Genomic DNA, 15,662 nt, shown 5'->3' with positions numbered 1-15,662 from the left:
GGCCTGAGGAGAAGAAGACAGAAGACGCCGCGGAGGAGATGCTGGACGAGAACGCCGGAGGAAGAACCAGAAGAGCCAGAAGAACCAGAAGAACCAGAAGATGAAGGAAGATAGAAGAAAGAAGAAGCATTTAAATAAAGGAATTGTCAAAAACTGTCTCTTGTCATTTTTAACATTTTTGACACTTTCTTCGTGAAATGGTAGGGGTACTTATGTACCCCCTTACCATTTCACACAGGGGGGGGCCAGGATCTGGGGGTCACCTTGTTAAAGGGGGCTTCCAGATTCCGATAAGCCCCCCGCCCGCAGACCCCCACAACCACCGGCCAGGGTTGTGGGGATGAGGCCCTTGTCCTCATCAACATGGGGACAAGGTGTTTTGGGGGGCTACCCCAAAGCACCCTCCCAATGTTGAGGGTATGTGGCCTGGTACGGTTCAGGAGGGAGGGGGGGCCGCACTCTCGTCCCCCCCTCTTTTCCTGCGGCCTGCCAGGTTGCGTGCTCGGATAAGGGTCTGGTATGGATTTTTGGGGGGACCCCACGCCGTTTTTTTTTTTTTTTTTTGGCGCGGGGTTCCCCTTAAAATCCATACAAGACCTGAAGGGCCTGGTATGGAATTTAGGAGGACTCCCACGTCATTTTTTTTTTTAAATTTTGGTTTGGGGTTCCCCTTTGGGGAATTCCCATGCCGTTTTTATCAATGAACTTCTATGTGTATTGTCGGCAATGCAATAGCCGCGAGTAGTTTTAAATGAGTTTTTTCCTTCAAAATGTCATTTTGCTGTCAGACTGTTCTAAACACAGGAAACATGCGCCCCTTTACAGGCATACTATAGACACCCCCCAGGTACGAAATTTAAAGGGATATTACACTTTTATTGTTTGACTTTAAGCATTATTAAAATCACTGCTCCTGAAAAAACGGCCGTTTTTAAAACTTTTTTTTGCATTGATCCATGTCCCCTGGGGCAGGACCCAGGTCCCCAAACACTTTTTATGACAATAACTTTCATATAAGCCTTTAAAATTAGCACTTTTGATTATTCATGTTCGTGTCCCATAGACTTTAACGGTGTTCGCATGTTCGAACGAACTTTTTTCCTGTTCGCATGTTCTGGTGCGAACCGAACAGGGGGGTGTTCGGCTCATCCCTACTTCTGAATGAGGTCAAGTGCTTACCACAGCTCCACAAGTGACGTCTTTGCCTTCCTGATCCATACCCTGGTTGTCTACTGTGAGGACCTGCCTGGCGGCCCCCGGAGATCCATGCAGATTCCAGCCTAGAGGATTCGAGTGACAGGACGTCCCTTTCCACGCCCTTGGTGGCACACTGCTCATGCGATTCCCTGTCGCCGACATGGGAATCCACGGGATCTGGTAAGAGTTTTTTACACACCATCCTTTCCATGATTGCTCCATCTCGTTGATATGTCCGATTTCTGTGAAGTTTAACTTCTGACAACCATTTGAACACCACCATCCTTCGGAGCACATTCACCTTCCTGTGCAGCTAGACATTATATCCCACATATAAACATTTATCCAGTGACTTTATGTTTATCACCTGCCATTCGGCTGATGTTTCACTATCATTTTTTAGATTGAAGTTCAAATTAGGAATTGTTTGGCTTTGTTCACACACACATTTATTATGCGCTACATTTTCTATTTTATATATTTATTGTTTTTGTCAGACTGTATGTAGCTGCTTCCCCCTGTTTTCACTTGTTAGCGCAGTGTTTCCCATGCACTCTTTCACAGAAATCAGAATTAAAAAGAAAAAAAAACTGGAGCTGCTTGTTCAACAAAATGCTGGGCAAATGTGAGCACTAGGAATGAGCCGAATACCCCGCCCTCCCCGGTTCAGTTTGCACCAGAACATGCAAACAGACAAAAAAATAGTGTGAACATGCGAACACCGTTACAGTCTATGAACATGAAAAATCAAAAGTGCTAATTTTAAAGGCTTATACGCAAGTTATTGCCATAAAAAGTCTTTGGGGACCTGGGTCTTGCCCCAGGGGACATGTATCAATCAAAATAAAAATTTAAAATGGTCATTTTCTCAGGATCAGTGATTTTAAGAATGTTTAAAGTGAAACAATAAAAATAAAATATTTCTTTAAATATCATGCCTGGGGGGTCCCCTTAGTCTGCCTGTAAAGTAGTGCATTTTTCCCATGTGTATAACAGTACCGCAGCAAAATTATATTTCTAAAGGAAAAATGTCATTTAAAATTGCTTGGGGCCCCCCAAAAAAATCCATACCAGGCCCTTCAGGTCTGGTATGGATATTAAGGGTAACTCCACGCCAAAATTTAAAAAAAAACTGTTGTGGGTTTCCCCTCCCAAAATCCAGGCAGGCCGCAGAAAAAGAGGGGGGATGAGAAAGCACCCCCCTCCTGAACCGTACCGGGCCACTTGCCCTCAACATGGGAAGGATGCTTTTGGGTCCCCCCAAAGCACCTTGTCCCATGTTGATGGAGACAAGGGCCTTATCCCCACAACCCTTGCCCGGAGGGCTTAATAGAATCTGGAGGCCCCCTTTAACAAGGGGCCCCCAGATCCCAGCCCCCCATGTGAATAAGTATGGGGTACATTGTACCCCTAAACATTTACCAAAAAAGTGTCAAAAAAATAAAAACAACAGCAGACAGTTTTTCACAATTCCTTTATTATAAAAAAAAAGTGTCCCGCAACGTAAATCCATCTTCAATCACGGGGGCCGACAATCCAGAGAAAAAAAAATGGAAAAACTCCATGGGAGGCGTCCCGCTGACTGCTTTTTTTTCACTTTGGCAGCTGTTACATAGGCAAGGACGGGGCCACCTGGTGACGTAAACGGGTGACCCCACCCCCTCTTACGTTAAAATTCGGTGAGGAGTCCCCCTTACAATTCCATACCAGACCTGAAGGTCCTGGTTTGGATTTTGGGGGGGACCCCCACGCCATTTTTTTTTTCGCCTTAACCACTTCAATACACTGGGTTATATAAACTACACTGCCTGCATTGACTGAATATAGAGCATACACTCAATATCCAGTGTCTAAGCTAAAATAAATGCAGAATATATATATATATATATATATATATATATATATATATATATATATATATATATATATATTAGACAGTATATGTATATCAAATACACTGCCACTAACTAATGCCTAATCTATCTCCGTCCACACACTATACATGTCCGCTATGTAAGCAGCCTTATATAATGTGGGGGTGTGGACTTAGTCTCCCTGAGCCATGATTGGCCAAAGGCACCCTGCCTTTGGTCAATTATGGCTCTCTCAGCACAGTGATTGGCCAAAGCATGCAGGTCAGGTGCATGCTTTGGCCAATCATCATACAGCAATGCACTGTGATCTTGGCTATTCAAAGATCATTGGCACAACCACCTATGGTCTTTACTGAAAGTGCATGTGGCTTGGTGACAACGCAGAACAGAAACTAGGACACCATGACAGAGCGTTCTCACCAAATAATAGGAAAGTGTATGAGAAAGGACCATCGTTGCAAAATTACCAGGTATTATTTTAAAGAAACATGTATATTTAAACACTTGGCTTCTGCACCATAGCTAAATGACGGCCACAGCACGGACCTGAATTTCCAGGAGGCTGTCATATGACGTCCTCCCCTTTGCACGCTCCCCGCGTGCCCCCTGCAGGGCGCGCGCGGCGCACGCTGTGATCACCAAGTCACTGAGACTCAGGTGATCATAGATCCGAGTAAGGGGCTGATCCCAGCCCCCTACCACGTGATCAGCTGTCAGCCAATGACAGCTGATCATGTGATGTAAACAAAAGCTCAGTAATCGTTTTTTTCCCCTCACGCTGAGAGCGTGAGGAGAAAAAAAAGCTGATCACCGGCTTATGCGCAAGGGACATCGGTCCCGAAGAGGAAGGAGTCACATCTGCCTCATCTGTGCCCACAATTATGGCCTGCCAATGTCACTTGACAGTGCCACCTGACAGTGCCCACCAGTGCCACCTATCAATGCCCATGAGTGCCACCTATCAATGTCCAAAAGTGCCACCTATCAATGCCCACCAGTGGTGCCAATCAGTGCCTCATCAGTGCCACCTAGCAGTGCTGCCTATCAGTGTAACCTATCAGTGCTGATCAGTGTCCATTATTGCCACCCATCAGTGCCCATCACTGCTACCCATCAGTGCCCATCACTGTCACCTATTAGTGCCCATCACTGCCAGCTATCAGTGCCACCTATCAGTGCTACCTATTAGTGCCACTTCTCAGTGCCCACCAGTGCCACCTATCAATGCCCTTCAGTGCCACCTCTCAGTGTCACCTCTCAGTGCACACCAGTGCCGCCTATCAGTGCCCACCAGTGCCGCCTATCAGTGCCCACCAGTGCCACTTTATCGGTGCCCATCGGTGCCCATCATTGTAGCCCATCAGTGCCCATCAGTGCAGCCCATCAGTGCCCCTCAGTGCAGCCTATTGGTGCCCGTCAGTGCAGCCTCATCAGTGTACATCAATGAAGGAGAAAAATTACCTGTTTGCAAAATTTTATAACAAAATATAAATAAATATAATTTAAAAAAAATTGGTCTTTTTAAATTTTGTTAACAAAGAAAATAAAAACCGCAGAGGTGTTAAAATACCACCAAAAGAAAGCTCTATTTGAGGGAAAAAAATGATAAAAATTTCATTTGGGTACAGTGTTGTATGACCGCGCAATTTTCATTCAAAGTGCATCAGCACTGAAAACTGAAAATTGGTCTGGGCAGGAGGGGGGTTTACGTGCCCAGTAAGCAAGTGGTTAAAAAAGATTAAAATTGTATTTGAACGTTTCTTAACATGACAGCGATTATATACATTTTTAGTGAGTATTTTAACAGCTACTTTAAGTATAAAATGTTAGTCTTTTGCTCTTACAGGTATTTAATGTCTAAATTTGCTATCAGTAATTCAGTATAATAATTTCAAGGGATATATATATATATACAAAATAAGGAAATTGGAAACTGGAAATGTGGGACTTTTCTAGTGCCTAAAGACATGAACTTCACATCATCTTAAAAAAAATCCATATGCGTAATTATACAATGATATCACAATAAAATACTTCATAAAAAAGTCATAACCACATGATTATATTTGGGTACACGCACTCACATGGCTGTCAAATTAGGACTAGCGACTGTCCATTCAGCTGCTGCATCCGAATAGACTTGAATGGGTTTGTCTGCACATGGATTCACAAAACACCTGAGCATTCTGTGCGGGTGAAGATAGCCCATGTGTACAGATGTAAATGAGGCCTTAGAGGGTGTTATTTAGGTGTGTTTAGTTTGTTTAACTTAGCATTCTTTGTATTCATAGTTTTTCCCCCTTTCTATGTATTTGATCACTATTTGTGTATTGACATTTTTTTAGCTCAGTAATAGATCCAGGATAGTTTAAAGAAGCTTCCTTAATCTTCAGGAACAATTTAAAGCTCATTATATTCTTTAAGGCTGGGTTCACACATATGCAAATTGGATGCAGGCATGACAGGCGAGTGTGACTGGCTCTCAATGAAGCTGACTCAAACAGGTTTGGGATGGCCACGGTCAACATTCAAAAAGGGTCCTGTGCATCTTTGGGTCCAATTTAGATGCAAATTTAGGCATAAATTATGGCCCAATTCACACCTGAACCAGTGAACAGGGACCAACCAGATCCCAGGCAGAAACCCACAGCTGCACATGTGAACCCGGCCTGAAATCACCAAAAAATGCCTTGATTTTGCCATTGCCATAGTCTCTAATGCATTTTTTTCGATTTCGGCCACGTTTCAGGATGACTAAAAATCTCAATTTGGCTCATCCCTGCCTTCAAACAACTGTTTAAAGTGGAACTTTAGTCAAAAAATTAAGTCCTAATGGATTACTTCATTCTGGCTCATTTTGCAGATATAGCTATGTAAAACATTAAAAATAAGTGCCAATACTGTTCAACCACTTCAGCCCTGGAAGATTTTACCCCCTTCCTGACCAGAGCACTTCTTACAATTTGGCACTTTTCAACAATTTTCTTCATCAGTTTATGTATTCTTCTACATAATTTTGGTTAAAAAAATTGCAATAAGCGTATATTGATTGGTTTGCGCAAAAGTGATAGTGTCTACTAAGGATGAGCCGAACATCCCCCTGGTTCGGTTCACACCAGAACATCCGAACAGGCCAAAAAATTTGGCAAGAACACACGAACACCGTTAAAGTCTATGGGACACGAACATGAAAAATCAAAAGTGCTAATTTTAAAGGCTTATATGCAAGTTATTGTCATAAAAAGTGTTTGGGGTCCCGGGTCCTGCCCCAGGGGACATGTATCAATGCAAAAAAAGAGTTTTAAAAGCGTATGTTTTTTCGGGAGCGGTGTTTTTTTTCCTTGTCAAAAGAAGTTTATTGAGTATACAATATTATAAAGATACATAAAGTAAGTTTACAAGGATCTATAAAGTAAGCTCATTGTTTTACAGTAGGGTTTATATAGGTAAATATCATGAAATTTCAAATATTAAACATTGGGTTCACGTAAACCTAAATTAAAGATATATATCATTTCCTTAGTTACTTTTGTAGGTATTTAAATGATTTATACCTACTATACATATTGTTTACAGGTAGAGTGTATATAGGTCAAATAAATTCTGATAATGAGCTTTAATCGTAAGGTGGAGAAAAGGAAAGAGAAAGAAGAAAAAGGGTAGAAAGGTAGAGGTATGGTCCACAAGGTTGTCCCGCTCGTCAGTTTATTATTCTTTTTAGTTCTCTTTGAAGCCTTAGAATGGGTGTCTCTGTAAGTCATTTAATCTGTTACCATGGCAACAGGACAGAGTCAATGAAGTTTGACAGGAACTGTTGTTTTATCCAAGGATGCCAAAGTTTTTCAAATTTTGGAATTTGATTTTGATTGATGGCTACCATCTTGGCATGGGACATTGTATTATTCATTCTGTGAATTGTTTCTGCTAGTACCAATGTAGGAGATTTCCATGCCTTGGCCACTGTTTGTTTTGCAGCCGTTATTAGTTGGATCATAAGTTTGAATTGAGAGAGTGTTAACCATTCCGGTTTTAGATTAAGTAAAGTTATATATGGATCTGGTTGTATTATTTTTTTAAATATTTTAGATGCAATCACGAAGACTTCCTTCCAGAAGGTTTGGATTACTGGACACGTCCACCATATGTGTAAATGTGTGCCTATTTCTGGGCCCCCTCGAAAACAAAGAGCTGAGGTATTAGGTGAATATTTTGCCACTCTAGCGGGTACAAGGTACCAAGGAGTTAGGACTTTATAATTTGTCTCCAGTGCTAAGATGTTGGGTGAAGATGACTTAGATGTGAGCCATATGTTAGACCAGTCCATGTCTTCTAAAGTTTGTCCCAGGTCCTCCTCCCACCTCTGAACGTAAGAGGGTCTATTAAGATTTGCTACTCCATATAATTGATTATAAAGTGATGAAATTGTACCTTTAGCAAATGGATCTTTTGTACAGATTGATTCAAAAATGGATAATTGGGATAATGGTGTATCCCCCTTTAGGAATGGTGTATAGAAATTTTTGATTTGGAGATATCTAAATATCTCAGAGTTTGGTAGATCATATTTTTCTCTAAGCGATGGGAATGAAAGGAATGATTTAGATGCTATGAAGTCATTTAGTGTCTGAATGCCTGATGTTGTCCAAGCTTTAAAAGAATTTGGGTAGATCCATGCCGGATAAAAGGCCGGATTTCTGATAAAAGAAAGGAGAGGATTGTGTGGAGATTGTAACTGATATTTGGTTTTTAGTTTATCCCAGAGAGATAAGAAGTGTTTAGTTATGGGATTATGAATTTTAAAGCGGTCTTTAGGATCAAGCCATAATAAGTTTGATATTAATAGAGGGTCATTTTCTGAAGCCTCTATAAATACCCATAATGGGATTTCCTGTTTTGCATGGTATTTGGACAGACTGGCCAAATGTGCTGCTCTGTAGTAGTTAGTAAAATTAGGGTATCCCAGGCCTCCTTTATTTTTGGGAAGATGTAGTGTGTGTATAGGTATACGTGGTTTAGAAGAGCCCCATATAAACGAAGTTGCTCTTTTTTGTACTATTCTCAAAAAATAGGAAGGAATTGGAATAGGGAGGACTCTGAATAGATAAAGCAATTTGGGTAGAATAGTCATTTTGATTGCATTAATCTTCCCTATCCAGGATAAAGGAAGTTACGACCATTGTTTTATTAGATTTGTGATCTGTCTTAATACAGGAGGATAATTGGTTGAGAATAAGTCAGAATGAGATGCTGTTAAATGAATTCCAAGATATGGGATTGATTTTTCTGCCCATGTGAATGGGAGTGCAGCCCTAGCCGGGGTCAATTCCATGTTTGTGAGTGAAATATTAAGCACTAGGCATTTCTTAGGATTAATCATAAGGCCGGATAGGGCTGCAAATCCATCAAGAGCTGGTATTAAGTTAGGACCAGAGACCTGTGGTGATGATAGAAAAAGTAATATATCGTCTGCAAATATACATAATTTGTGTGTAATACCTCCTACTTCAATGCCAGTTATAGTTTGGTTTGTTCTGATGTATTGGGCCATGGGTTCGAGTATAAGGGCAAATAATAAGGGAGATAATGGGCAACCCTGTCGGGTACCTCTTTCGATATTAAAGGCATCAGATTTGTATCCAGCATATTTTATATAGGCTTTGGGTTTATTATATAATGCTTTGATCCATGTTAAAAAGTAGGGTCCAAAACCCCATTTTTTGTAATGAATATTGCATATATTGCCAGGATACTGTGTCAAATGCCCTCTTAATATCGAGAGATAGAAAACATAAAGGGATTTTCCGTTTTTTAGCAATATGTGCCAATAACACTGCCCTGCGTATATTATCACCTGCCTGTCTATTTGGCATGAAGCCTACTTGATCTCTATGTATTAATTTTCCTATAATGCTATTGAGGCGTTTTGCTATTATTTTTGCTAATAATTTAATATCAAGGTTTAACAGAGAGATAGGCCGATAATTCACACAGGAAGTATCATCAGAAAGGGGTTTTGGGATCATACAAACAATTGCCATTAGTGTTTCTTGCCGAAAAGAATGTCCATCTAGAAGTTTGTTAAAAGTTTCAGTGAGAATGGGAGAGAGTATTTCTGAGAATGTTTTATAGTATAAAGCCGAGTAGCCGCCTGGGCCTGGTCTTTTGTTAAGTTTTAGGTCTTTTATGGCATTAGCAACTTCATCTATAGTTATAGGCTCATCCAAACTGCTTTTTTGATTCTGAGATAACTCAGGTAAGGTTATTTTTGAGAAGAAGGATTCAGCTTCTGTAGGATTAAATTAATTGTTTGTCTTGTATAAAGTTGCGAGATGTGAGTGAAATTTATGGACTATTTTAACTGGATTACAAGTATAAACATTTTTTGATAATTTCAAACGTATTGGTTTGAAAGATTTGTTAGTTGAATTTAATGCCCGAGCCAAATATGTACCTGGTTTGTTTGTATTCATGTAGAAATTGTGTTTGGAGCGTTTGAGGGATTTATCAACTGACTCAGTGAGAAATAGATCGTATTCCAATCTAGATTTTTCCAGATGAGATTTTGTACTCTGAGATGGATTATCTTGGAATGATATGTAGGCTGCATTAAAATTGAGTTCTAGTTTTTTTGCTAGATTTTTGCGTTCCCGTTTAAATAGTGCCATTTGTCTTTGTATTGTACCATGCAAGACAGGCTTATGAGCTTCCCACAGTGTTATTGGGGAGATGTCTGTTGTATTATTAATTGATATGTATTCCTTTAAAGCTTGTTCAATGGCCATCTGATGTAGTGGGTGTTTGAGCATTATGTCCGGTAAGTACCACGTTGGGTCATGCGCTTTTGGTATGGCTGAGGCTATAGTAGTGTATACTGCATTATGGTCAGACCACGGAATCGGAATTATATCTGATGCAATAATTTCTGGTATCATTCCTATTGTTAGAAAAATATGATCTATTCTGGTGAAGGTTTAACGAGGGTGCGAGAAATAAGTGAATTTCTTTTTCATTGGGTTACTTTCTCTCCACGAATCTACCAGATTGTATTTGGAAAGAAGTTGAGAAAAAGGTAATCTAGAGGTTATTTTGGATGGTGTAAAAGGTGATTTATCTAGAAATGGGAGGAGGACCTGGTTCGAATCCCCACACATTATCACTGTTCCTATTTTGTGTGTATTAATCACTTGTAATATATGTGAGAGGAATGGTGTAGGTTGTTTGTTAGGAGCGTAGTAGGAAATCACCGTGATTGCTGTATCCATTATATAACCCATGAGTATCAGGTATCTACCTTCTGGGTCTTTAATTTCTGATGATAAGGTGAATGGTGTGGATCGGTGAAATGCAATTAGAGTTCCCCTTTGCTTGGTACAGGCAGAAGCCGTGTAAATTTGTTGATAAAAAGGAGAAATATATTTTGGAGTAGAATCTTTGGTGAAGTGTGTTTCTTGGAGGCATACTATGTGAGCCTTCTTGTTAAGGAAAGTACGGAAGGCTTTGGTCCTTTTTTGAGGGACATTTATTCCCTGAACATTCAGGGAAAGTATATTCAGTGGTGCCATGGCAACAGATCAAATAGTTTTGACTTACTTTTTGTTATGCAGAGCTGACTGCGCAGATCAACCTGTGTGGACTGAAGAGATGAAAAGATAGAAAAGAAACCAGTGAATTCTGGAGTAAAGAGTAAACAAAAAACATATGAGATTAGATGATACATTGTATAAATTATTTTTTGCAAGTAATCACAATTTACCCGTGAAAGAGAATAAATATCTCTCTCAGGGGAATAAGTGCCTTCGTCACACTCCCACATAATATGGTTGGGAGAATGAGGAGGGCTAATGGGGGTACACGGATCTTCCACTTACAGGAGAGAAGTGCTATGTCAAAAGACATCAAAATGATGTTTCATTAATTGGAGTGCAGAATATAGTTTTTGTTGATATTATTTATTCCAGGGTGGTTGTATATGGTTAGTCTTGCCCTAGGCTAAATAATTCAGTTAGAAAGGTACTGTTAATAACTTTGGTATTGATGAAGATAGTTTGAATTATTTTGGGATTTTAACCCTTTTAGAGTAAACAATTACATATTTTATTCATATGTAACTGTTTAGATATGTTAACTCATAAAATTGAGGTTGTATTGCTTCAGATTAGAATAAACAAAAACATAATTCTAGGAACTAGTTAGGTAATAATATATTTGTTTTAAGAAAAGAAAGAAAAAGCTTCCATTACTTCTGGATTATTGAACATATTTGTCCTAAAAAGTAATAAATCTATTGTTATTACCTGATAATATATAACTGAACAAGAATTTCCTTATTTCATTTATATATTCTAAGGCTATATGAATCAGAAGTAATAAGAAATATAACTGGAATGTAACATGATCCCACACAGTGTGTGACTATCAGAATGCAGTTACATTCAGTTATAAATACAGGTTTTTTTATAGAGAACCATCTCTTAGTATAATAAATGAAGAGATATCAGGAATTAGGATGTCAGTCCATTGAATCTTCTTGGTCCATGGATGATGTGGCATAACGGCCTCTTTTGTGAGAATGATGATTCCCATTTTGTTCTGAAATTTTCTGAGTGCTGCCTGAAGGTGAAGATGATGCCATTCTTCTGCGTGTGGGAGAGTTGCTGCTTGTGGGTTCTGTCAGATTTAATTTTAAAAGGGTTTGTTGTAGTTCATCTGCTGATCTGCTTCTGTAAATTGAGCAGTGTTTTTTTTAATGCTTAAGGTGAAACAATAAAAATGAAATATTCCTTTAAATATCGTGCCTGGGGGTGTCTATAGTATGCCTGTAAAGTGGCGCATTTTCCCATGTTTAGAACAGTATCACAGCAAAATGACATTTCTAAAGGAAAAAAAGTAATTTAAAACTGATCACGGCTATAATGAATTGTCGGGTCTTGGCAATATAGATAAAACTCATTGAAAAAAAAACGGCATGGGGTTCCCCCAGTCCATTACCAGGCCCTTTGGGTCTAGTATGAATATTAAGAGGAACCCCGAACCAAAAATTAAAAAAAAAATTGCGTGGGGGTCCCCCTAAAATCCTTACCAGGCCCTCCAGGTCTGGTGTGGATATTAAGGGGAACCCTGCGCCAAATTTAAAAAAATGGCGTAGGGATTCCCCCCAAAATCCATACCAGACCCTTCAGATCTGGTATGGATTTTAAGGGGAACCCTGTGCCAAAATTAAAAAAACAATGGCATAGGGGTCCCCCCAAAATCCATACCAGACCCTTATCCAAGCACGCAACCTGGCAGGCCGCAGTAAAAGATGGGGGATGAGAGAGTGCCCCCTCCTGAACTGTACCAGGCTACATGCTCTCAACATGGGAGGGTGCTTTGGGGTCTGACCCCAAAGCACCTTGTCCCCATGTTGATGGGGACAAGGGCCTCATTCCCACAACCCTTGCCTGGTGGTTGTGGGGGTATGCGGGCGGGGGGCTTATCGGAATCTGGAAACCCCCTTTAACAAGGGGACCCCCAGATCCCGGCCTCCCTCCCTATGTGAATTGGTAACGGGGTACCCCTACCCCATTGTACCCCTACCATTTCACAAAAAAGTGTCAAAAATTGTAAAAAAGACAAGAGACAGCTTGGGACAATGTTAAAAAAAAAATGTCCCACAATGTAAATCCACGCCGCCCGACGGACAGGAAAAAAAAAGAAAAAGCTGCAACAGTTCCGCCACCATGGGAGTCTCCTGCCGAATTACTATTATTCTGGGTGACAGCTGTTATATAGCTGAGGGTGGGGCCACCTGGTGACGTACTGGGGGTCAATTCCGTTCTTTCTACAATGTTCAAGCAGTATGTATGGCTGAAACTATTGACTGTATTTAACAATCATTGTCAATGTGTTTTTTTCCACAATGTTTTTATCCTTTATACTTTATTAAATCTTATTTTTATAAAACATATATATATATACTCTTGCTTATGTCCTTGAGGTACCGAGATAGTTCAAAACTTTCTCCTCCTTGCCAAGGGCACTTCTGAGGTGACCCCAAGCTTATCTTTCTATAATATATGGATGAATGATGGTACCTACCCTTACCTTAAAAAAACTCTCAACTGAGGCAATACCCCATTGACAAATTATTAGCATTGTGCCGAAAATTTGAGCCACTAGAGGCTAATCTGCTGGCAGCCTAAAAATCTACAGCTGCTCAGGGGCTCTGGTCTTCAGCAAAATGGCAGCCTCCAACAAAAAGAAGCAAGAGCAATGCTGGAGGCAATTTAGAGCACACACAAATTTAGTTTGCATACTTTATTAATGGGAAATGAATGTTCCTTGCTAAAGAACATTATTTTTTATCAAGTTGTTATGGGTAAAGTTCCGCTTTAAGTAATTTGACAACATCTGTCCTACATCTTTCATTAGTGTTAGCAACATGTTTGCCTTCACAGCTAAATAAAATGACCAGCAGGCTCAATGCAGAGAAAATGTGAATGATTAAAGCAACTACAAAAAATAAATGGCATGTGTTTTCTATGTAAGCACTTCTCATTCTACTTAAATAACTCTTTCAAAATAGAATAAAAATTCCCTGAGCTAATCCAAGCAACAACACAAAAAAATAGCATTTTAAGCCCCATAAACTGATAAATGGTTGCATTGGTTGTAAGTCGGACAGTAGTACTTTGTGAGCTGTGATGATTTGTAGATAATCTGAGGTATTACTTTTTAGCTGAATCATAATAGGTGGCCAGCTCTCTTGGAGTCCCACGCGGCACAATTATATATCTTTTAAGCCTGCGGCTCTCACTCCATCTGGACCCATCCTCGACCAGTGGAATTAATCAGCAGATACTTAAGGTCAGCTAGTTGGAACTGGAATTCCCAGGATTGTTGATCAGAAGTATAAACTCAGCAAATCTCAATTTGGAAAGGGATAATATAAGTAAAGCAAGACCAGCAACCGCATTTTATGGGAATGCACATGAGATTTAGAACAAATACAGGAGATTTTAGCTCAATCAATAACTATTCAAAAAAGAATAGTAAAGCATTAGAATGTGTTATTAGTTTTGTATACTGTGCAAAGTAAGTGTTTTTTAAAGCCCCACAATAAAAATGGAAGGATAACATCCTAGCATGTTTAAAGGTAAGAAATGCTGCTTTCTGTAATAATTACCTCCTCTCTGTTTCTGTTCTTAGATTTACCTCACTGCAATTTAGGGCCAGCCCTATTCTAGGCTGAATGACAGCCAGCATCATCTAACCTACTTCCTTTAAGCCCAGGGCAACATGGACATAGCCCCTAGGGAGTATATCATTGTGTCAGCATAAGCTCATAGTACTACAATGTAGAGCTTCAACCACACATCATTACGCGACCCCCCTGTACCCCTCTGTCCGGGAGTATGGACCAGCAACAGAGAAGAGTAAGGATCAGTGATATCAGATAACTTTCCAGATAATTGCAGAATTTAGGGCCCACTCACACGTTGTCATTCTTTAGTATTACCTTAGCACATGTTGTTTCACATATTAATAGCTTTAAGGCAGTCCTTTCAATTTGAATGGGCTGCTAACGAAAAGAGGTAACTGAAAAATGGACCTGCATCTTTTTTTCCAATGCAGCACACAGTAGTACATTACAACGTGTCATGGTTTGCTGCAACGCATGTAAGTTGGAGCTGCATTGCCATTTTTAAAATGAATTTACTACAACACACAAGTACACATAAAGTGCATTAAAGTGTGTTCATAGTGCATTGTGGTAACGTGCATTAACGCGTAGCACTGCACTGCATCGCAAATTGTGTTTTGTCCACTAAATTATGTATAAAGGGAGTTAAAAAAAATTAGGTGTACGTGTAGAGTGGTGGATCAGTGACCCAGCAACTGTTGGGTCCCTTTAGCTTTTCCCAATGAGCATTCTTCCATGGTAAAATAGATTGACAAAGACTTATTAACGCCCGAAGATTAGTATGAGACAAACAGCCCACAGCCAAACAACATTTCTTTATCGTACATCACGGGACACAGAGCACCATAATAATGACTAATTGGGTTATACGCTACCTTTAGGTGATTGGACACTGGCAACCAATAGTAAGACGGTTCCTCCCATATAACCCCTCCTATACAGGAAATACCTCAGTTTTTTTTTGTGTCTTGAAGGTGATGGTCATGGCTGTTGAAGCTCTTCAAAATTCTTCAAATAATGTCCCAGTGAGGATATTATAATCAGATCCATTCGGATGGCATAAGAAAGCTAAAGTGGATGGTACCCGAGCCTCGGTTCAAGAGCGAGGTTTTGCTTGTAATGTGTCCTCTATGGCGCCGGACCCTTGTTAAGTTGGTATTCCTGGTCATAACTTGCCCAAGGTAAACCAGAAGGGTGCCTTACAGGTCCAAGGGTGTGGCCCCCAAAAATGTGGGACCCAGTCCTTGAAGGTCCTCAGAGGCACTACCCGCCATGATGGGGGAAAATTGGGCCTGGTAAAACAGGCCCTGCTGCTTGGGACGGTGAGTACTCCCTTTGGGAATTTTATATATATATATTTCCTCTGTTCCACTGAAAAACCTTTGCTTGTGTCTGGAAATTACAGATGG

Source organism: Aquarana catesbeiana, linkage group LG04 (genome assembly GCF_042186555.1).
Source record: "Aquarana catesbeiana isolate 2022-GZ linkage group LG04, ASM4218655v1, whole genome shotgun sequence".
Taxonomy (NCBI): Eukaryota; Metazoa; Chordata; class Amphibia; order Anura; family Ranidae; genus Aquarana; species Aquarana catesbeiana.
This window is presented reverse-complemented; position numbering follows the sequence as displayed.